General features: G+C 40.4%; 1 protein-coding gene across 3 annotated transcripts in view; it reads left to right on the forward strand.

Annotated features, from left to right (window-relative positions):
- Positions 1 to 22,921, forward strand: part of tanc2b (tetratricopeptide repeat, ankyrin repeat and coiled-coil containing 2b) — a 167,549-nt gene that overhangs the window by 55,787 nt on the left and 88,841 nt on the right. The window contains exon 1 of one of the 3 annotated variants that reach the window (XM_063482667.1): positions 1,166 to 1,414. The exons of the other annotated variants lie outside the window; for them this stretch is intronic. The gene's annotated coding sequence lies outside the window, so the exon portion shown is untranslated. Of the gene's footprint in view, positions 1 to 1,165; positions 1,415 to 22,921 lie in introns of those variants that run through there. 3 annotated transcript variants of the gene reach the window in all.

Here is a 22,921-nt window from a genome sequence, read left to right on the forward strand (position 1 = left end):
CACAAAAATCTATCTATGATGCTGACACATAGCTGGCAGCAATTCATCCCCAGACCCTGAGAATGGATACCTCAGTACCAGCTGAGGGTTGGGTTGGGGTTAGAGCTTACTCCAGCTGTCATATGGCAAGAAGGGGGATACGCCCTGGAAAAGTCACCAGCATCTCAGGACTAATACAAATAGACAAGGGTTCACACTTTAGAATCACAAATAAATGAATTTCTCTTTTGCTAACCACTGCACCGCCATCCTGTGGTTAGGATGTTCCTGTAAAGTGTTGTGTTGACTGCTTTTCATCAACTTTGGTGAAGATGTGGAAATCTGCAGGCACGTGAAAAGTTTAGCATCATGCTTTTAACTCATTATTGGGAAGCAAAGAAGTAATGCAACGAGTAGTGTAACGAATTACTTTCTCCGGAGAGTATTTTGTAATACATTACTTAAACGGCCCGTATCTGTCACTCAAAGCAGCTACACCCCCAAAATGATGTTTTATAGTAAAATTTACCTGCTGTAGTTGTCACAAAGGGTGAAAATGGCTACAGAGACCATACAGTTTAACATTGGAAGCTATGAGGGTTGTTTGGAGTTTGCCTCAAGTGGTCATTTGGGGAACTGCAGTTTTGACACTAATGTATCAGCATCAGTTTTCAGTTTTAAAGGTTGCTGCTTGGTTGTGGCTAGTGTACGCCAACTGGTTATCACCAACACAAAGACAGGCGACTTAGTAATCAATATTCTGGTGCAGTCGTGGCAGATAGAATCAGATAATTCTCACACTTAATGGAATCTGGACCCACAAAAGGCAACTTGTGTGTTCTGCCTCTTATTGGACAAAAATAATAGTTCAAGTAGGCATACAGTTAGTACCCTTTAAAGTGAATCTGATAATAATTAATGACTGAGCTGAATAGAAAAGGTTAGTTTTGAAAATGACTGGCTTTTTAAGAGTTAAGTCATTTTACCGCGGCTGAATAAGAGAGAGAAGGAGGATGGGGGAGAGTTATCGCTGCCAGAGAGCGAGAAGAGGAGGAGGAGGAGAGGAGAGCATGAGAGTGAGAGAGAGTTGCCTGTCTGCTTGTGTTCGTGGGTATGCGAATGTGTGAGCGTGTGCATGCGCGCCTCAGTGAGTGTATGCGTGCTGACACCTGGCGCTCGCCTCACATTGTGGAGAGCTCTCTGCCTGTCTGGGCTGTTCTTTACCTCTCTCTCGCTCCCTCTTTTCCCTTTTATTCCCTCCCTCTATCTTTTGTCCTCTTCTCTTTGCCTTCTTTCTCTCCTGTATTTTTTTTCACCTCACCGTGCCTTTATTATCTTCTCTCTCTTCTCTCTGTCTTTTTTTTTTGTTAAAGCTCTCCCTTACTATGGTGCAGGATTTTTATTGCCTAGGCAGACGGGGGAACGACTGACAAAGGTGAGTCGGATGAATCAGAAGAGACGGATGGTTATATTGAATAAATGTGGAGATTTCTGAATTCCACTTTGAATTTGGGGAGCGGTGGAAACATGCTTTGGTAAGAGCCACTATTCATCAAGGCTGATTTGTTAATTGTTTCACAGGGTTTTTGTTGTTTCACGGTGCAAGTCTGAGCAGCTCTTGATCTCAGGAAGCCACTGTGTAGGTGTCTCAATGTGTACTTTGGGAGGTGAAGGGTTCAAGTGTGTGATTTAAGAGCAGCATTGAGTGTCTGTTTTTTGACTGGTGTTGGCAGCATGTGTCAAACCCACTCTGAAACTGATTTGTTTGCTCTATTGTGGCTGCTGTGCAGGGTGTCACCTTGACCCGGGCTTCCACGGCAGTCCGTGTCTTGCCGGCATCGTGCCACACCTTAGCCGCGACAGTGTGTGTGTGTGTGAGGGAGACTGTGTGCTGTTCATAGATGCATGAATACAGAGTGAAATAGCTGGAGAGGCCAAGGTGTCTGATAGGTGGCTGTAGAAAGAGAACATACTGTGTCTTAATGGGAATTCAGTGTGGTGTTTCAGCTCATATCTGTCATCCTTTATGTCTTCAGGTTTATTAATAACAGCAGATATCTCTGCTTGGTGTTTGGTTCCCTTACAATAATATCACTTCTCTCTGCCATTTTTCTTTCATCCTTCTCCATCCGTTCCTCTTTAGGTATGGGGGTCTTCCATATTCATATATATATAAAAAGGATGAAAGAATATTTTTTTCTTTTAAATATTTATTAATTATAACAAGGTCTTGAGTAATTTTCAGAGATGTGGATACACAGCAAATAAACCAGAAAAAGAACTAAACCTGAGCATCAAATAAGTTGTGAGAACAATTTCAACCTCAGTTTTGATCTTACTCAGTACTCAATACCTATTTCAGTACCCTAGGGGCAGCGGTCCCCAACCTTTTTTTGCGCCACGGATTGGTTTAATGTCAGACGCTATTTTAACAGACTGGCCTTTAAGGTGTCGCGGGTAATTACAACAAAATTAAACGATACGACCAAGACAAAAACTGTGGTATTTTGTAAATATAATAATAAATGCGAATTCACTGTGTAATTGTGTAACTTTATTAGCAGCGTCCTCCTGAAATACACCAACAACATTGAGAGTAACATCCTCCTCTCTGCCCCTTCATGCTCTCTGGTCGCTATGGTAACGTGTAAATATTTCTTTCAAAATAAGACACACAACTACCACATGGGAAAAGACCCAGGGAAACCGAGTTAATGATAAAAAGCCTGAAAACCATGAATTTCACACCTGAGCCTCAACTCTCGCGGCCCGGTACCAAACGACTCACAGACCGGTATCGGTCCGTGGCTCAGGGGTTTGGGACCGCTGCCCTAGGGGGGAAAAAAATCACAGAATTAGGACTTTAAAAAAGATTAAAAGAATACAAACATCATTGAAATCATTGAAAACACCATTTTTTAAGTTAGCTGATGTAGAGCAAAACATACAGTAATAACTGTAAGGTGTATATACGGGGCAAGTAGTGCAAAAGCCCAAAGATGACTTACTATTAATCTTGTCTCGCCTAGTGCTGTGCTTCTGGTAACTCTGAAGTCCTAGTGCTGTGCTTCTGGTAACTCTGTGCCATATTTTCATTGCTGACCAAATAGAATTGTTAAGGTAGGGTGTCACTGTTTCTGTCCAGTTGCTAGTGTTGGGGTTGGATTGCATCAGTGATCCGCTCTGAGCCCCTTCTTGTTTGCAGTGCTGATGGTCAGGCAGGAGACTCTTTGACTACGTTCACACTGCAGGCGAAAGCGCATCAAATCCGACTTTTTTGACCCTATGCGACTCATATCCGATCATGGTATGACAGTGTGAACAGCACAAATCCGATATTTTCAAATCCGACCTGGGTCACTTTCGTATGTGGTACTGAATCCGATACATATCTGATGTTTTAGAAAGCGACTGCGGTTTGAATGGTCATGTCGCATTAAATCCGTCTTTTACGTCACTGACACAAGACAGACGCCAGTTATCAGAGAAGCGCCCGAGAAGACATCGTGAACGCTTCCTGGCCATCCAGTGAAACTGTTGGGAAGACAATGTTGGAGAAACGTGAACATTTTATTTGTACTGTATAATCTGCAGATTCTGACAGAAATCTGCAACTATCCTTTGAAGCACCGCTCCTCTCTAAAACAGCAATAAGGATAATTATTGGGCCATATGTAAATAACCAAATAACTTTACGTTTCCCAATTTTGCTTGAAGTTATAAAGTCTGAAACAAGTCTTTATTTTAAGGGCCATCAGTCAAACAATACTGTTTGCTCTGGGTCTAAACAGAGCACGTTGTGTGTGACGTCTTCTTTTCCGCATGCGTGCCGCTTTGAGGGTTCACACTAGAGCGTGTTTGCTGTCACATTTTATTTGTAGTGTGAACAAGCAGACAAAAAAATCGGATTTGATCAAAAAATCGGAATTGGGCATTAAGACCTGCTGTGTGAACTTAGACTTTGTGACTATCTTTGCAGATGATATTGTGATCTGTAGTGAGAGTAGGGAGCAGCTGGAAGAGAGCCCAGAGAAGTGGAGGGATGCTCTGGAGAGAAGAAAAACAAATCTCAGTAGAAGCAAGACAGAGTGTTTGTGTGAGTGAGAGGTTGAAAGGTAGCAAGTAGCACAAGTAGTGAAGGTAGATCAGTTTAAAAACCTGGAGTCAACCATCCAAAGCAATGGAGAATGCACTAGAGAATTGAAGAAGAGTGCAGTCAGGGTGGAGCGGGTGGAGACAAGTTTCAGGAGTGATTTGTGACAGAATGATAGCAGCTAGAGTGAAAGGCAAGGTTTACAAGATGGTAGTGAGACCTGCTATAGAGGGTGCACCAACAGAAAGAGAGGAAGCCAAGCTGGAGGTGGATTTTCATTGGGAGTGAGAGACAGACAACTCCGGTTGGAGATGGAATTAGAAAGGCAAGGCTTATATTTTAGATAGTGCAGAGGAGGGATGGTGGATATATTGGAAAAAGGATGTTAAATATGGGGAAAAGAGGCCACAGAGGAGGCTCATGGATGACATGCAAAGGGTTAGTGTAACAGAAGGGAATGCTATGGATAGCGTGAGAAGAAGGCAGATTGTCTGCTGTGGTGACCTCTAAGGGGACCAGCCCGAATAAGAAACCACTAGCTGCTACTTCAGTGATAACTTGGCAGACAACTAATGCGGCTTTTGGGTAATTGCTAGCAGTTGAATTGCTTAAGATTTTTACCTCTGACCTCATGAAATTCCTCCTGAGGTTTTGTTCAGTGTCGCGAACATCAACTGTTCCAGCTGATAGGAGACGAAAACAGCACTGTTGGGCTAGGACTGAAGCTGAAGACTAGTTAAAGATCAGTTAATTCTATATTTCAGAGTATTTTCTCTGTCAGTTCAGTGATTTATCTGTAAAATATTGGAAGGTATGTTGATGAAAGACAACAAATCCTTTCCCAAATCAGCCAGACCTACTGTTGTTGTTGTGTGGTTCATTTATCACCCTGTGTGTATGTTTAACTTTAAAGTTCATGTCTACCTTTTGTGTTTTCTGCCTAATGTACCTTTAAAATGGGTGACATGTGATCAGTGCCCTCTCTTATTAAATATGTGTGCTTTGATGTGTGATGTAACGCCACTGCTTGTTGTCCCTGAATCCTAATGAGCAAAATGGTTCACATATATTTAACAGTTTTATTCTGGCGTTGGTGGAAGTTCTCTTTATTTAAAGCCAGACTTGTTGCCTCTCTGGAAGACACTCGAGAGTGAGGTAATGAGTTGTTTTGGTTATGAAATCAGGTGTCCTTTACGCACTATTGGCATTTTATAATGGAAAAATATTTCAAAGACAGCAGGCCTGCTCTGTACTCATGTACTTCCTCTGTCGCTTTCTGTTGTCGTCCCCCTCACTCTGCCATCATCGCACTTACTGTAACTCTCTCCTCCTTTCTCACACACCCCGTTACTCTCTCTCCCACCCACTTGGATATTTCTGGAGAACAAAAGGAGAGAGAAGAGAGGGAGATAAAACAGTAGAGCAGGGAACGACTGAATGTACCAATCCTGCGTAGGCTAATGAGTCTTCACCAGTTCATCCCTCTCTTTCTCCCATCCCCCTCTGTCTCAATTTATCCACATCATCTCATAACCAAACTTGTCCACCTCATGCCTTTCAGGTGCTCCCACCTTAAAGTAATTTCCTTCTTCATCTTTGTCTTCTCCATTCATCACTGCTACTTCTCCCTGGGCTCTTTTCATCAATCCAAATGCGCTAACATTTTTCATCACAGCTTCTTTTTTACAGCCGTCCTGCTGCTCCTCCGTTCTTTTCATTCCTTCTGGAGTGGTTATTTTCTTACTCCCCCTCATCTTCCTTTTTGTCGAGTCCCACTCATTCCACCCATTCATCATCCATTTATATTCATTATTACAGGGGCTAACCGTTTGCCATCGTTCATCGTCACTTTCCGTCCAGCTTTTTGCACAGATTTATTCATCTTTTTTTACTTACCACACGCTGGCACATATATAGCCGTTAAATCCTTTGTGAACAAATCAGACTGCTGGATTGTGTATTTGGCTGTGTGAAATGTGAAATAACAAGTCGTCCCCCCCCCCCATTTAAAGTTTTGATGCCATACAGGACTTATCAGTTCCCCTTCTGCAATGGCATCCTGTTGTTTTTGCCAGTTGGGAAGCTGGGCTTTTATTGTGGCTCTTGATGTGGATGGGCTCATTACTGCTGTTCAACGCAGTCTGCCTTTGAATAGCAGGAAGTGCCCTTGCTAGCTGAACATACTGAGGGATATTGTGCTGCTTTGCATCGCATGATAAAGACTGCAAAACACAACACTGGTTCACTTCACAGGAGGACCAAGGCGTGGACTATCCCCACGCCAGCTGCATGTCCATATGCGTCTCCCCGACTGCGTCTGTTTGATTGCAGTTATTGTGCCATCTTTGAATTCAAACCTACAGTCTGTCTATAGCTGTGCTTGTCAGTCTGACTGTCTGCTGCCCCCTCCTTCGTCTTTCTCTCCAATCTGTGGCAGCCATGAATGCCATGCTCGATAAATGTAACTCCTGCTGACACTTACTGGAAGGGCAGATTTATCAGGCCTTCGGATGAACTTATCTGCTTTGACAGGTCTAATGATTGTGCAAGTCGCATATAAAGACACATTATGCCTGCATCCTCACTTGTGCTCAATTAATCTATAAGTTGATTGAAATGTTTTTATTATTAATTTTAATTTATTGAACAAAAATACCAATATTTTCCGCTTTGAGGGTCTTAAATGTCAGGATTGCTCTTTTTCTATTGTAATTACTGTATTTTTTATTTTGATTTTAAATAAATTAACAATAAAAAGAATTGGCTTGGTTGCAGAGGCACAGAGATCAGTTGGCAACCTCCTGGTGACCACAGGTTGCTAGGTAAAAAATCTGTATTCCTACTTTTGGTTGCTTTGGTCTGTAGGGATGAATGTATCTCAATAAATTGAAGGTTGGTGGTTTGATCTCTGGCTGCTCCAGTCTGGATGCCAAATACCCTTGGGCAAATGAATATGAGTATGAATATGTCTGAATCTTAGATAGAAAGCACTTAAAGTGTAGCGGATGGGTGAATAAGGCAAGTTGTATAAAGCACTTTCAGTGCTCATGTATAGTAGAAAAGCGTTCTATAAGAACCAGTCCATTTACCATTTAATATATCGGTGGTCTCTGGTTGTTTAGATGGTGTCTTGTCTCTAAACAGTTGTCAACTGGCTGCTGAGCTTTAGTGAAACTGGATATGTATGAATACTGGAAATGCATTCTTGCTTAAGCAGGTAGAAAGACTTTAGTACTTTGACTTCTCTCAAGTCATCTACCATTGTTGTTTTCATGAGCTCCTTGGTCTCTAAGAAACTGTGATGACATCTTATAGACCAGAAAATACAATATGAAGCAGCTGATAATGATATTTCGCTTTTGGAAAAGCAATATAATCCAAACACACGATCAGAGCAAGCTAAAATCCTTCAACAGCAGCCTTGTACTCATAGATTAGTGCTAAACAATGAGACCCACACCCAAACAGTATTAAGTGCCCAGTTGGAAGCGATGCATAAAAAATTGATGTCAGACCAGTCTGCTGGATCTGCCAAGAGCAATATTTGTATCTCCCTCACAGACACACACTTACCCATATCCTGGAGTTTGTAGCATTGTCTAACCCCACCTCCTCCCCCTCCCCAGCATTATTGTAATGACTTTGGAAAAACAACAGTTTTATTTTAAATGATCTTCTGACCCTAGGATTATTTAAATCAGTACAGTATTCGGGCTTTGTCCACACGCCTGACAGTTATGTTGTCTGAAATTTAAAACGCTACCTCTGTCACTGAACTCTGTTTACCACCATAGGTGTATCTCTTTGTAAGATAAAATAAGAAAAACAACTTATAAAAATTGTAACAATGGCAACATTACAGTAAGGGACATGTATACATACAGGTAAATGAATTAAAGACTTCAGTGTTTAAAAAATATATATAAACAAAAGTAGAACATATAAGATGACAGAAGAAATAAAATTCAACATTACTGTGACAACTATAGTTAAGCCAGTAAACAATACAATGAAAAAAATCAATAACATCAATAAAAATCAATAGGAAACATTAAAATATAAAACCAGAAATAAACAATTATTATTTTAATATATAGATAACAAATAATGCATTAAATGCTATATTTGGGACAAAGAAGTGGAATTAGTTGAAACAAAATAAACGATAAAATGCAAAAATATAAAAGTAAAAGTGAACCTAATATGAAATAAATCCATAGCATAAGGTCATAACATCCCCCCAGATTAAATGCCGTGGCTTCAATTTTCTGTCAATATATCTATATATAGAAATATAAGCTGAGAGGGGGGGTTCTGTTAGCATATGTGCATATTAATGTTTGAACACTAAATATAGCCCACATCAGCACACACAGGGTTTAATAGAGTCTAGCTTTCATGTTGATGATGAGACATCCAGCCACATGCTGTAGCCTACTTTCGTCCTACTACGTGTAAGCTTTGCTGTTGGCTCTTCAATGCCCCAGTCTGTTTTATATTTAATGTGTACTTCATTATTTAGGCCTTCTTGTTTGCAGTTGTAGACCTATCTCCAATGCAGCTGAGGGTATAATCTTTGTGCGTATGTGTGTGTGGGGGGTATATGTAGTTCTTCCCTCTCCTATCATCGCAATGACACTGAGAGCAGAGTGAATTATTGCATCGCTGTGGGCAAGCATACGATAAGAATAAAGGAGCGCTGTGGAAGAGGTTGCAGTAGCAAGGACAGCCTGTGCCGTCTTTCTGTTTCACCTCTCTCCACCCTCACTGCTTCATCTGTTACTATGGCCACACAGTCAATGGCCACCTTGCTTTGTTTCTGCATCTTTTCCTCTCTTTCCATTTTCTTTCTCTAATTGTTACCCTGCCCAACAGGTTGAAAGCTTTCTCTCCTTTTTCCAAAATGGAGAGAAAACAAAATGACACTTCACTCGTCTGCTGTCGTCCCTTTTCAATCCAACATCAAACAACCTCTTTAGTCCTGTTTTTGTGTTTCTGGCCATTTTAGACATGCTGCATGCTAGGTCTTTTTTTTTTTTTTTTGTACCTGTTATTTGTTCAGCATTTACCCGCTTCCACCAGCAGAAGTGCACTCTGTGGCTGAGGCCCAAATAAAAAGGTATAAAAGCATTAAATCACTATAAATAAACAAGTAATTGCATTCTGTTATTGAGAGTAGTTCCTATCCTGCAAATGGGATTCTGTGTTTGCGCTTGCTGTTCTTTTGAAAGTTTTACGTTGGTGCAGGATCCCTCAATTAGTTGAAATTCTATGAAAGCATGACTCATTTTCCGGCTATTGCTCTTCAAAATGAAAATCACCAAATGGCCACTCAACAAAATAATTATTCATAATGCATGTAGACAGTGCATGGAGAGCAAAATAACCTGCATGACTCCATGAGAGAAGCTATTGAGGATGGCTGCGGCTCAGGAGGTAGGGAGGGTCATTTGAAGCTCAGTCATTTTAATTTTGGCTCATACAGTCTGCATATGGATGTGGTTTTTGGGGGGCAAGATACTGAACACCGTTCATTGGTGTTTGTGTGTGTCATTAAATAAAAAGTGCTTAAAGGCATAGAAGAAAACACTGCATGAATGTGTGTATGGATGGGTGAAGGTAGTTTGTAGTGTTAAAAAAAACACTACAGGTACCAGTTTCTTTACCAGAGGAGTTTAAATGGGCCACTTTATTATGTACATCTTGCTAGTACTGAATTGGACCCCCGGTTGCCTTTGGAGCTGCTGTAATTCATTGTGGCACAGATTCAACAAGGTGCTGGAAACATCCATATTGACATTACACAGTTTGCTACAGATTGGCTGGCTGTACTTAAAAATGCATATCTTCCGTGTCACCAAATCTCCATTTGATTGAGATTTGGTGACTCTGCAGAACATTTGAGCACAATGAAACCCAATGTTGTGTTCAAGTAACCAGTTTGAGATGATTTGTGCTTTCTGACATGGTGGGTTATCCAGTTATCAGAAGATGGGGAAACTGTTGTCATAAAACAGGGGTGTCCAACTCCAGGCCTCAAGGGCTGATGTCCTGCAGGTTTTAGATGCTACCCTGGGTCAACACACCTGAATCAAATGATTAGTTCATTACCAGGCCTCAATTAGGCATTTGAATCAGCTGTGTTGGGTCAAAGACACATATAAAACCTGCAGGCGACCGGCCCCTGGAGCCTGGAGTTGGGCACCCCTGTCATAAAGGGACGAACATGGTCAATAATATTATTTAGGTAGACTGTGCTATTTAAATGATGCTCAGTTGTTACTAAAGCGACCTAAGCATGCCAAGACAATATCCCGAACACCATTATATCACCAGGAGCCTGAACCTTTGCTGCAAGCCAGAATGGATTGACCCTTTCATGTTATAACCTGAATGATGCAGCAGAAACACAATTATTAGACCTGGCAATGTTTGTCCAATCTTCTGTTTTTAATTGTAGCCTCAGTTTTCAAGCCTAAGCTGACAGGAGTGACATCCATGTGGTCTGCTGCTGTAGCCCATCTGTTTCGATGATTAATGGGCTCTTCTGCATACCTTGGTTGTAATGAGTGGTTGTTTGGGTTATTGTTCCCTTCCTATCAGCAAGAAGCAGTCTGGCCATTCTCCTCTGACCTACGGCACCAACAAGGCATTTTCTCCCATTGAACTGCTGCTCACTGGATATTTCCTTTTTTCAGACCACCTTCTTTAAACCTTAGGGAAACCTGTGGGAAAATCAGTCAATCACCAGTTTCTGAAATACTCAGACCAGCCTGTCTAACACCCTGAACCATGTTCGAAGTGACCTAAATCACCTTTCATCTCCATTCTCATGCTCGGTTTGAATTTCATCAGGTTGTCTTTCCCACATCAGAATGCCTAAATGAAGTGAGTTGCTGTCATGTGATTGGCTGATGGAATATTCATGTTAACGAGTTGAACAGATGTACGTAATAAAGTGTGTATTAAACCACAGCCTTGAGCTGTGTTATTAACACTGAATATTGCGCTGGTCATCTGAATTTTATTAAATTTATATTTTATCACAAGCCGTGTTCCCTCTGCATTTTAAAATGGCGTATAATTTCAGGTCATTGCATTTTCATTTGAGAAATCTAATTTTATTCTCTCTGAAAAGGCAGAGGTAGACAGGAAAAATAATTGGTGCTCCAGGCAAACTAATGCGTACCTTTTCAATAAGTGATGTCTGCACAGTTGCTTACAAAATAAAATGGGCAGTTTCTCCTCGTCTGGTGTTGTGTTTCAGCGTTTTCTGTGGCAGAATTGTTGATTTTGAACTTTTAGGAATCCATTACGTCTTCATTCTCCGTGGAGCTGGCAAGATGAGGGTGTGTTACAAACTTCTCTGCGCATTCCTGGTTTTGCTGTGAAGCTTAGAAATCCCCACACTGCAGACAGGGCCCCTAAGCAATGTGAAAAAGGTTCAAATTTAGCAGTGTTCCTCTTTAAGCTGCTGTATGGTAATGACTGTCATTCACCACGAGAGTAATTTCGAAAGGCTGTAAATATCTCCCATCATAATGAAGAAGCACTAACTGCAGCGGGAGCTCTTCTCTCTAACCTCTCTGCGTGAATTCATCACGATCCATAGCGTTTCTCATTAAACACTCTTCATCAGTGCAGAGAGTGGCATCTGCAACCCTAGCAGGAGTTGCAGACACCCCTCCTCTCGCTGTGGACAGCCCGAGGTCAAAGGAAACTAGAGGTGATGCTGCTCTTAGTGCTGCACTGGAACAACAAACAACCACAAATCAGGTTTCCTCAGCAGCCGCTTCAGTATGTTCTCTCAACAAACCTAAAATAATTGATCACCAAATTGATTGATCTGCAGTTTCCTGTTTTCTGAGCCATGTCACTGTAAGTTATTGCACAGCTTGTGTACAGTTTAAAACAATAACAGAGGCAGGTTTGTTATAGAAATGTGGGTTATTATTTCAAAAGCAGGCCTCCCATTTCTTACTGTATTTTATTAGTGGCTAGCAAACTACTGTAATTAATCTTAAGACTTATGTGTCCATGCTTCCATACTTAAAGCCCTATCTAGATATAAAGCAATTTGCTCATCACTCATTGTTCTGATGTTATTTTTTGATTGCTAGTGGAGCTTTGTAGTGGCTGCTTATCCAACCCGACTGATTTTTCTCTAGTTGTTTTTTTTTTGCTAGTGTCCTTGTCACTGCTGGTACCAGTAACCCACTAGTGGTCAGTCTCCTTCTGGGTGGCAACAAGGTTTGTCATTAAATGCTCCTTTTTATGAGGAGGCGCAGTTTGTTTTGCTTATTTTGGACTTTCATCCATTCACACGCAGCTGCAAAAAGCAACAGAGCTGTGATACCAAGTACTTCCTGGACATCGGAAACTGCTTTAGTTTGTCCACATCTGAGGATGTGTTGTTCTGCAGAAAGGAGGAACTGGGAATCAAACTGCAAACCTCACACTGAATCTTTTGGTAAGTAGTCAAAAAGCTACAGAATAAAATAGGATTTTAAGTAATATTTTTAAGTTTTCGACTGTTGGTCAGACAAAACAAAAATCTAATACTCAAGGTTCAATTAAAATTGACTGGAATAGTGATGGAAAGAACACAGGACAGTGGGAAATTAAACTGAGGTAGGTGGTACAGGTGGGATGCCTGCTCTTCATTTTTCGTGGTCCATTCGCTCGTTGAGGATAAGAAATGAAAAGAAACAAAAGCATTACTCTTCAGTGAAACACCTCAAGGCAGACTAGGAGCCATCAACTGTTTTTCATTTCGCTGCTCATCCTTTTTTGCTCTCGCCGAGTCTCAAAGCAGCCAAAGCAAAACCTTTATAACACTTCCATTTCCGTTTGGTTTATTTTTGCTGCATGCTTTTCACTTCTGTGCTCTGTGATGTAACCCCAGTGGTGTGTCAGACTAAAGGTAGGAGATGCTTTATGTGGTCTCTCTCTCTCTTTTTTTCCAGACTTGTATTCATTTTCTTTTTTTATTTATTTATTTATTTATTTATTTATTTATTTAAAACGAAGACCTCCCACTCAGTGCTGCGACACAGCTTTTCTCGGCATCGGATGGCAGTGTGGGAGTCGGGGCATATCACTCTCTTTCTTTCTCGCTCTCTCTCTTTTTTTTCCCACTCGCTGTCTCTTGGTTACACGCATACACACTCTCCCTGCTTCCTCCATCATAACACCTCCATCCATCCAGGACACTGCTGAGTCGTGGTGCTGTCAGCCAGAGCCTGACGCACTCAGCCACTCAAATATGCGTCACCTCTCTGGCCTGGCGCCACCACCATGCTGTTCGCTGTCCTCCAGATACACCTCGGTGGCCAGGGTCACAGGCTTTGGGCTTGTCTGGAAGGTGGGAGGAGGCATGTGTTATTTTAAGCCAAAAAACTTTTTTTTGTTTTTTGTGTCTGTCTTTTTGTTAGAGACGATTACAGGTCATGCTCGGGGTAACCACACATATTACCATACTGATGTATTTTGGTTAGAGCCTCATCAGTGCTTGATTTTTAAGTTTGATAGCAAAGTAACCTTCCTCTTTTTTACTAAAACGAATGCCTAAGCCTGACTGAGCCTTACAAGAGTAAGCATTTATTTTTGAGATCTGCCTAAATACAAATGGAAACTTATAAAATGTCTTACATCAGCTTTATACTCATTACTCATTTCCTATTTAAAGCATCTGTAATCAAAAGCAGAACCAGATACACTGGTCGACATGTGTTCCTACTCATCTATGGCCACGAGCTGTGAGTGCTGATTGCGGATACAGATGGCAGAACTCAGAATCCTCCCTTGTAGTCAGGGTGAAGAGCTCGGTCATCCAGGATCGGCTCAGAATAGAGTCACTGTTACTACATAATAAAAGAAGCCAGTCAAGGTGATGCGGCTATCTTCACTAGGATGCCTCCTGCGTGAGGTGAGGTGTTTTGGGCATATCCAACTGAGAGTAGGCCCCAGGGCAGACCCAGGATGCTGGAGAGATTATATCGCTTGGCTGGCTTGGGAACTCCTTGGTGTTCCGCCTAGCTGGAGAAGGCGGATGGGGAGAGTGAGGCTTGAGTGTGTCTGCATAGACCTGGACATGGATAAGTGGCAGGAAATGGATGGTTGGATGGTGTTTATAAGCAATAATGGGAAAGTATGTTGTTGGTGTTGAACCTATGGAGAACTATCACCTGCAAATAGGCTCCCCCTCAGCTCCCTCAAACTTACTAGTAAGTTTCAGATTATTGTTCAGCTTGGTGCAATTTCTCAGCATGGGTTTAATCCCATCTATCACTATGCTGGGCTTCCTGCATCTTTTTTCAGTGAAAGTAAAAAAAAAAAAAAATCTACTCTACAGCACCTGCTCATCACAAAATGGCAAACACACAGAAAACAGAAGAGCCTGATATTTCCCTCAGCAGTTGTTAGAGACCAAAAACAGAATTGAAATGGAATATTGGACTTAATTTACCATGTGGCCAAAAATATCACTCCAATTGAGCGTTAATGTTCCACATTACAGCAATTGGCCACAGTATTTAAGCTGCGTGCTTAATGTTTTGTAGGTGCCCTTTTGTGCTGCCAACATAGTTCTGAAGCCTCTGGGCTGTCCTGTGGTGTCTGGCACCATCATGTTGGCAGCAGAGCCTTTGAATCCTGTAGGCTGTGGGGCAAGGCCTCCACGGATCAGCTTATTGTGGATGCTCAATCTCACATTTACATACATTTAGGTTTACTAGAGGCTGTCTACCATTTCAGACTGCATGATGACTGTGGGTTTTTTCACATTTTAAGTTGCTGTGTAATGAGGACAAGCAGCATCTACACCAATCAAGCATCTGGTGATGACAGTCTATAGAGTCATTAAAACTTTGAACAGATTACACCATCATCATGTTCTTAAGAATTTAAATATGCTACGTTTTGATCATTTCATTACATTTGCTGATCTTAAACAACATGATGAGACTATAAGCAGGTTATATATGACTTCTAAGAAATTAGAAGTCATTTCTAACCTGCAGAATTTGTGGCATAAACTGTGTGATGCTTAAAGGCCCTTGTAGGGATGAGTATTATAGACTAACATAGTTTTAAATGTGTTGTGGTTGATCATATGGTGATGTGTTATTTCTTAAGATTTAACATTTTACCTTTCAAGAAAACTGTAGAGCAGACAGGTAAGGAAGAAGACAGAGCATGGGGAATTACACACAGAAAGTGGCCCGGGGCAGCCTGGGTTACCTGCAGCCCAGTGAGCTATACTGGTGCCCAGATATGGGGGTGGTGGTGGTCTCACTCTTTTTCTGCTACAATGAAGTAGCCAAAAAATAATTTTGGCTACTTATTTTTCCTCTATTATGACTGTACGCATTTCTAACCTGAAATAGCACATGCTATTGTATTAAAAGTGAAAAATAAATATGTAGCAAGATGTGGTTATTTAATACAAATTAAACAAGTCAAACAGTACAAGGCTTCACATCAATCTGCATAACTTAATACTAGCATGTGCCACACTATAATTTGATCTGTTGGAGCTCTTGGAAAACTGATGTCCTCAATTGCACTGATAAAGGTTACAAAGAAAAACCTATTAGGTGATAGATCTGGCTTATAAAGTCAGTATAAAATGTGGGATAATTTGTATAAAAATTAGCCCATTTTGTGGGTATGCTGCAGTGCTAGACAACATGATGATGGCATAATATATGATACAGATAAGAACCTTCCAGGGGCCTAAGGTATACCTGGGTGTCAGGTTGGTAGCGCAATTCCTGATTGTGAAGGATGAGTAAGCAGACAAACAGATTTAATTTATTTTATCTACTAAGATATCCCAAATATTTCAAAGGCTGATTTCATAAATATGTATTTGTTCGGCTTTATACAAAATGATTGGTTTTGGTTAATTTATGAAGACAACATGGCTAAAAGGTTTTGAGGCTAGAATAGCATGCTGGAGTTGTACAGTTTAACCTAGCATTTTCTTTTCAAGATAAGATTTCATATAAAAATTTGTTACCATTAGCCCAGCACTTCTCCAAAATAACTCTAGCTGTGTTGTGTAATACAGGTTGTTGCTGGGAACACAGGTGAGGCATAAAAAAGAGCAGCAGTAGTAGTATCAGCTAAAAAAAGCCCTGCATTTGAATTTGTCATAGCCCCTGGGTAATCAACAGTTATATAACAACAGGACACAGAGAGATACTCCTGTAGTGCTTTGGGCATGACTGGGTTATAAGGATATTTCTTCTTTATTGCATCTGCTGCTGCTTGGTAAATTGGAAGATGCCTGTGATTTACAGCATGCCCTCAGCAGGTAAACCAATATGTAGGAACAACAAATGAGGGGGAAGCAACAAGCAGCAAGGATTAATCTGCATTACTTGTAGTTCTCTTAGCTTAGAAATTAAGTTCTCTTTGTTTTCCTTTGGTACTTTTAAAAAAGGAATTTGGGACCAATTTACAAATAATAACAACCACCAGAGTTAAAATGTACAAAAGCATTAAAGTATTCCAGACTGCATAAAATGGGAGGAGAAGGAGAAATTAAAATAAGACAAGAATAAAGAAGGAAGTGGTAAAGCTTTGAAAAGGTTTTATAAATTTATATGAAAAAAAAACCTGTCTGTAACTGGAATCAGAGGAGACTTTTTCCAAACTGTTGGTGTTAAAACAGTAAAAGCACAGTCCCTGCTTTGCTTTAAGACTAGACTGTTGAACCTGTTTTCAGTGAATGGGAAGCTAATGCAATTGTGTGAAGACTGAAGTGATGTGTTCCCAGCTCTTTAATCATGCAATACAATATGTTGCACTAGTAATTGGAAGAAGATGTGGGTGTGGATGGATGTTGACAATATTAGTATCTATATCTAATCTATAAATAGAAAGACTAAGGTGCTTCTTGAAACTGAGCTGTTGATCAAAGCTTATTCCCAAATTTAAGATTGCTTTCGGTAACCATTAGAAATCATTAGTACCAATAACAAGGACTTTATCTGAGTTCAGCTGCAAGAAATTAGAAGTCACCTTTAATGGCAGTGAAGCAGGAAAATACATTTGTGTGTTTTTTCCCTAACATATAATTGACAGTCATCATTACTGGGAGATTATATGTCCAAGAGGCAACAGAGATAAACAAAACAAAACAGGTCCAAGGACTGATCCCAGTGGGACCCCAGATGCACTGTTTCATGTTTAGGACACATGAAAACAAGGATGTCATCTTTAGTTTGAAAACAATGTTTTGACAAGAGCATAGTCACTCAATTAAAAAAGAAGTAAGCTGTAAAAATAGGTTTTCATGATGAGTATTTTTCATCAACTCTTTATAAAAGATCGATGCAGCTACTGAGCTGGGTCTTGCCACAAGAATCGCTATTACTATTTATTAGCAGTGCTTTTGATCACACCACAAAGAGAGTGCTGATAAGGACACACTATGCCTTTTATGTGTAGATAGATTTCCCCTTTTTGTGAAATATGTTACTTGAGTAGAATTGATACGATACCGCTGATGTCCAAATTCCCTGTAGTCCCCAAACTGCAGGCTTAAATATAGATGTAATTTTAAAAATGCATAAAGTCTACTGCGCAGCCTACAGATCGACTTTGTGCATTCAGTACTAAGACTGTGCATTTTCTGTTTTTTAAACATTTAGTTTTTGCAGCATTATTCTCATAAGTAGGCAGTAATCATGAGAAACATTCAGAAGTGTCTACTACCCACACAGTACACCACGTTTCTTGCTCACAAGCTGGCTAGCTTGCCTTTTTCTCCCTTTAGCCTTCTTGCTTGTAAAACAGAGCGATCACTCACATTAAATCAGAGCTGATATGGGCATTGTCCTAAACACAGTTAACAGCTTGTGAAACTGCTGGTCCACCCTCTAAGGCCCCTTCTTACCTACAATGTACTGTTCCCACAAACACTATTTCCTCTGCTGGGAGTCTTCATATCTGGTGCAGTTTGTCCTCCCTTGATATAAGACTGCTTAAGAGCTGACAGGATTGTCTTTTGCCCTGTCACTGCAGGTAATAGAGCCAGTGACAAACAGTTCAGTGCACCTCGCTCTGAGCCTCATCCCTCCTCTCGTATTGCTTTAAAATCACCACAAGGTTGAGGCATTGAGCAGCACAGCCTTAATGGTGTTTACCAAAGCTTCTAGTGGATGTAATCTTGTTAATGTGTATGTGTTTAAGGAGGGACAGGTGTCAGTGCCAGCTATGTGGCTAACGTTAAAGTGCACTAAAATATGCATGCATGAGAATATATGGTTTTTCTGGGGGGTTTTAGGTGTCATTTTTCAGATTATTGCTCAATTAATCTGTGTCAGAATAAGAAAATGGCCATTATAATTTCTATGAGGTCATAAATAACTATGCAAAATGCATAGTTATTAGGTTCATGATGCTGTTTATCATCTAAAGGCAACAAATCTTTAAATAGAAAAGCTGAAAGTGGTAAAAATTAAGCATTTTTTTTTCTCAAACAACCTATTAATCCTGTGGTCTCAAAAGATTTGATATAATCACACCTACACAGTCCTGATGAGCTAAGCCTCTGACTGTAATCTCTCTCTTTTTACATTTACAACATAAACATGAATATTTTACATTTACCGAGTTAGTATTTCATCTTGAGAAATGCCCAGAGTTTGAAAGCAAGTGTCCAAATGTAGTGCTGTGTGTGTCTGCTGGTGTGTTTTTGTTCTCTATATGATTTTGCGGTCCTGCTGCTTTTCCCTCAATCATCTGTTGTTTGTCAAAACAAATGTCAGAATAGCTGATTCAGAAGTGGGCTTCCATACTTATCCAGCTGGAGGTAGTTGTATTTTAGATTATTATAGATATGGCATATAGCAGTGGAAAGTGAAAGGTGACACTTATGATTTCTGTACAAATTAAGCAATTAAACTGTTATGTGAGGAGGTTTTTGGCGCCCTCGCTAGTTCGTTTGAGAAATACTAGTCAGTGAAACTAGTTAATCACTTGTTATTAAAGTAGAGTGACGGCTAACTGTCAGTTTAAAGATGTCATTTAGCTACCCTCTGTTACAAAGCACTTGTTTCTCTGTCAAGTTGTAGATACTGGATGGAAAATACAACCACGGCAATTTCATTAGGTATACCCGCTCAACTGCTTGTCAGCCCGTCTCTAGGGTTTACACTGAATGGTTTGAAAAAGAATGGAAATATCCAGTGAGCGGCAGTTCTCTGAGAGAAAATGCCTTGTTTATGAACAGTGTTTAACTTTCTCTAATGTAATTTTTTTTGTATTTTTTCCATCTAAGATATTATTCAGTAGTCTGATTATAATTTTCCTTTTTATTCAGCTGTCTTAGAGTCTTTGTTGAAATCTAAATGAACATTGATTCAAGCATGCCCTGTAAAGATTTCTTTGGTCTTTCAGTATAAAATGTGTGCTTCTGTTGTGCATAGCAGTGCATGTACAGTAAGTGCATGTGTGCACTGTGTCTGTTGGGATTTGGATGTGGTTCCCTAATATTTACTTTGGCAGGATGTCAGAACAGTCCACTTCCTGTGGTAGGCCAGGATTGGCTCACTACAGCAGTGGACAGAGGTCATTTAAGAAGCCTTCTTACAGTGTGTGCGTGTGTGTGTGTGCGCGCGCGTGTGTGTGTGTGTGTGTGTGTGTGTGTGTGAGATCCTATGCATTTTCATGTTAGCGTACACTGAGGCTGGCACTAATGAAGATACCCACCAACTTTACAAGTGAGCAGATGTCTGTGCTCACATATGGCTCCCTGCAGCACACTGTGGTGTTGTGATTCATTAAGTTGCTCTACTTTGTTGTGAATCTGATTAAATCTGCCCTAAATGAAAGTCAAACCTGAGGAGCACAGTTTTTCTGGGACTCGCAGACTGTAACATATGGCCTGAAGTGATTTAATGATTAATTGATCACTTTAGCCATCAACAAGAGGACGAGTATCTCACTCAGCTATTTTGTGTGTTTAAGGTATAAATAGCTATTTGAACCAAAACGTGTATAAAATTGATTTCAAATTGAAAAGCACAGCAGACAAGTCGCTGTTTCAACATCAAGCTTCAAATGCAAGCTTTTCCAAAACATGCTAATGCAGAAGAAACACACCACACCACTTATCACTGATTTTAAAAGGGCAACAGGAGGATGATTTGGCTGTGTGATAGCCACAAGGCCAAATAAATTTAAAAAGCAAATGGGCTCACAAATTGGATCAAAAAGTGTCCAAAACATTATGAACACTTGGGAAGATGGTGTTGATCACCTTTGAAGAGGAAACATGATCAGAAACAAAACTTTGGAATGATCCTGATTCGTGATCAAATGCTAAAATAAAGGTAGATCCCATGACTGTGTTCGATAATAGGAGGAAGAACATTTACACACACTCAATGCAAAGAGAACTCAAGGAACTGGGACTGAACAGCTGTGTGTTGGGGGCTTCACTTTGCTAAGGAGCATAAAGATTAGACTTTCCAGCAATGAAAAAAGGTAAAGGTCTGCTGAGTCCAGATTTACCTTGTTCAAGAGTGAAGGGTGCACCAGGGAAAGGCCTTGATTATACTTTGCATGTTAGCAAGGCCACTAGGTTCTGCTTGGGATGTAAATTTCACCATGAGCTTGGTGAGCATGAGGGACAGCACCGACTCATCCACAGAGACTTTACATTACAGTGCAGCAAATGTGCATCCGCCACATGGGGGGGACTTCAAGCAGGCTTCAAAGAAGTGCTGGATGTCTCCAGCTGTTCCTGTCCGTGTTCATGTCTCCGTACTACTCACTATTTTCTGATATGGGGATGCTTCAGTTGAAAAGGTCAAAGTTCGGCAACATCTTGTGCCCAAATTAAACTGTGAAAGAGTGGTTCAGTCCAGACCTTAACCCCAGTGAGAACCTGTGGGATGTGTGGAGAATACTTTCCAAAGTGGTCCATCTCTTACATCATCAGTACAAGACCTTAGTGAAAAATGAATACAACTCTGGACAGAAATGAATGTAGTGGCATTGCATAAACGTATTTAAGTGTGCCGTCATCAAAATAGATTAGATATTAGTGTGTGACCTTATAAAGAATTAAATAAGTAGTCAGTGATTTTTTTTTTTTTTTTTCGTTTTGTTTTAGGGCCATGACACAGCCATAGTAGTTAAACTGGGTCTAGTGCTCAGTTGGATGGTAATGATAGTACGGTTCATGCTGAATGTCTGCCAAAAAATGTGTCCTACTTGTGCAGTTAGTGCTAAAACCATTCGCTGATTAATAAATTATATGTTTATTTGACTGGCAGAAACTTAATAGACAGCAATTTTCACAATCACTTGAGTCATTTATTCAGCAAATGCCAAATGTTCACTTTATCCAGCCTCTTGAGTGCTTGGATTTCCTGCAGGTTTCTCATTTGCAACACTCCAATTTGAATGTCTTCTAATATCATAGTTGGTACGACTAACTCATTTTATAGAGCTAACCATTAATAATTCAGTCAACAGAACCTTTAGTTAAGGACCTTCAGCATGCATAAACCTCTGCAACTTTATGATTCCCCGTGGTGCATTTGATTTTTGTTTAAATACGAGGCCTTTGAGCAATCATATCCCAGCGTCCTCTCTGGTGACATCATCTGTTGTAGCTTGGCAGTCGCATTTGTTGCTCTCTACAGACACGCAGCACTGATTCACTTCTTGGCATTTGCATTTCTGAAATGTGAAGTTTATTATTTCTAACACTATGAATTGGTCTCTGTTTTGGAAAATTAGGACAAGATGGTGTAATTTATGATGTGTTAAATAGATTTCAGAATGTTTTATTATCCTCGCTCGCATATAGTCTGTCTTTCTGATGAAGTACGGGAGTAACACATTTGAAACGGAGACCACAATATGAATATTCCATCTTACTATAACCACTAGTCCAGTGAAAGCTAGAGAAGTCATAGATTGTTGAGGTACCAAGCAAACTGGAAATATATTAAATGGACTGGTAAAATCCCCATTTTAGTTCTTTTTACATGCTGAAAGGACAACACACAGACAGTTTGGGATGCTGGTGAAGTCACTCTGATTAGTACAACACCCTCTCTGTTTCTTTTCTTTTTGTTATTCATCCTCTCTAAAGAAAGCTACTGACAAATGATCTAAATTGACATATGAACTACATTGTGTCTGGATCTAGGATTGTGATCTGTGATGGACTGGTGACCCATCCAGGGTGTACCTCATGCCTTAAAACAGCTGGGATAGACTACAGATTCCCTATCTATCACTGAATTGGGATTAGAAAATGAAGGGGAGGATGATTTATTGTTTAGGTCTCAAGAAAGAAACCTCTCATTGGATTCCAGGATAATTCAAGCAAGTGTAAATTCTTGAACCGAACTTGCAGAACTGTTTACGATTGTGTGTTCTGTGTTTCGAATGCCGTTTTTGTGCATTCAGGGGAAAAATAAAGTGATGAAATAGGGCAAAGCAATCCAGTCTCCTTTTCTTCTAACTTATCATTTTGATATATGGTGATGGGGAAAATAATTTGGCACAGAGAGTAACTGGTGTTTAATTAGTGCACTATTTTACCTTCTCTTGAGAAACTTTGGGACTGACAACAAGCTGGCTACACAGCAACACTGGAGTCCCACAGAAGCAATAAGCAAAGGTAAGAAGAAAAGGCATGGAGGAACTGAGCAAAGCAATGAATCACTGTGTTGTCAGTGAGTGAAGTCATTGAGCTGAAGGATGCGATTCTCTGGGCTCCAAGTATCCGGGGTGTTTCTCACTTACACAGCTCAGGTACAATTTTATTCTCTCTCCTTTGCTGGCTGTTGTTATTTTGCAATGTCCCTTAAGTGA

This window comes from Pelmatolapia mariae, linkage group LG8 (genome assembly GCF_036321145.2).
Source record: "Pelmatolapia mariae isolate MD_Pm_ZW linkage group LG8, Pm_UMD_F_2, whole genome shotgun sequence".
Taxonomy (NCBI): Eukaryota; Metazoa; Chordata; class Actinopteri; order Cichliformes; family Cichlidae; genus Pelmatolapia; species Pelmatolapia mariae.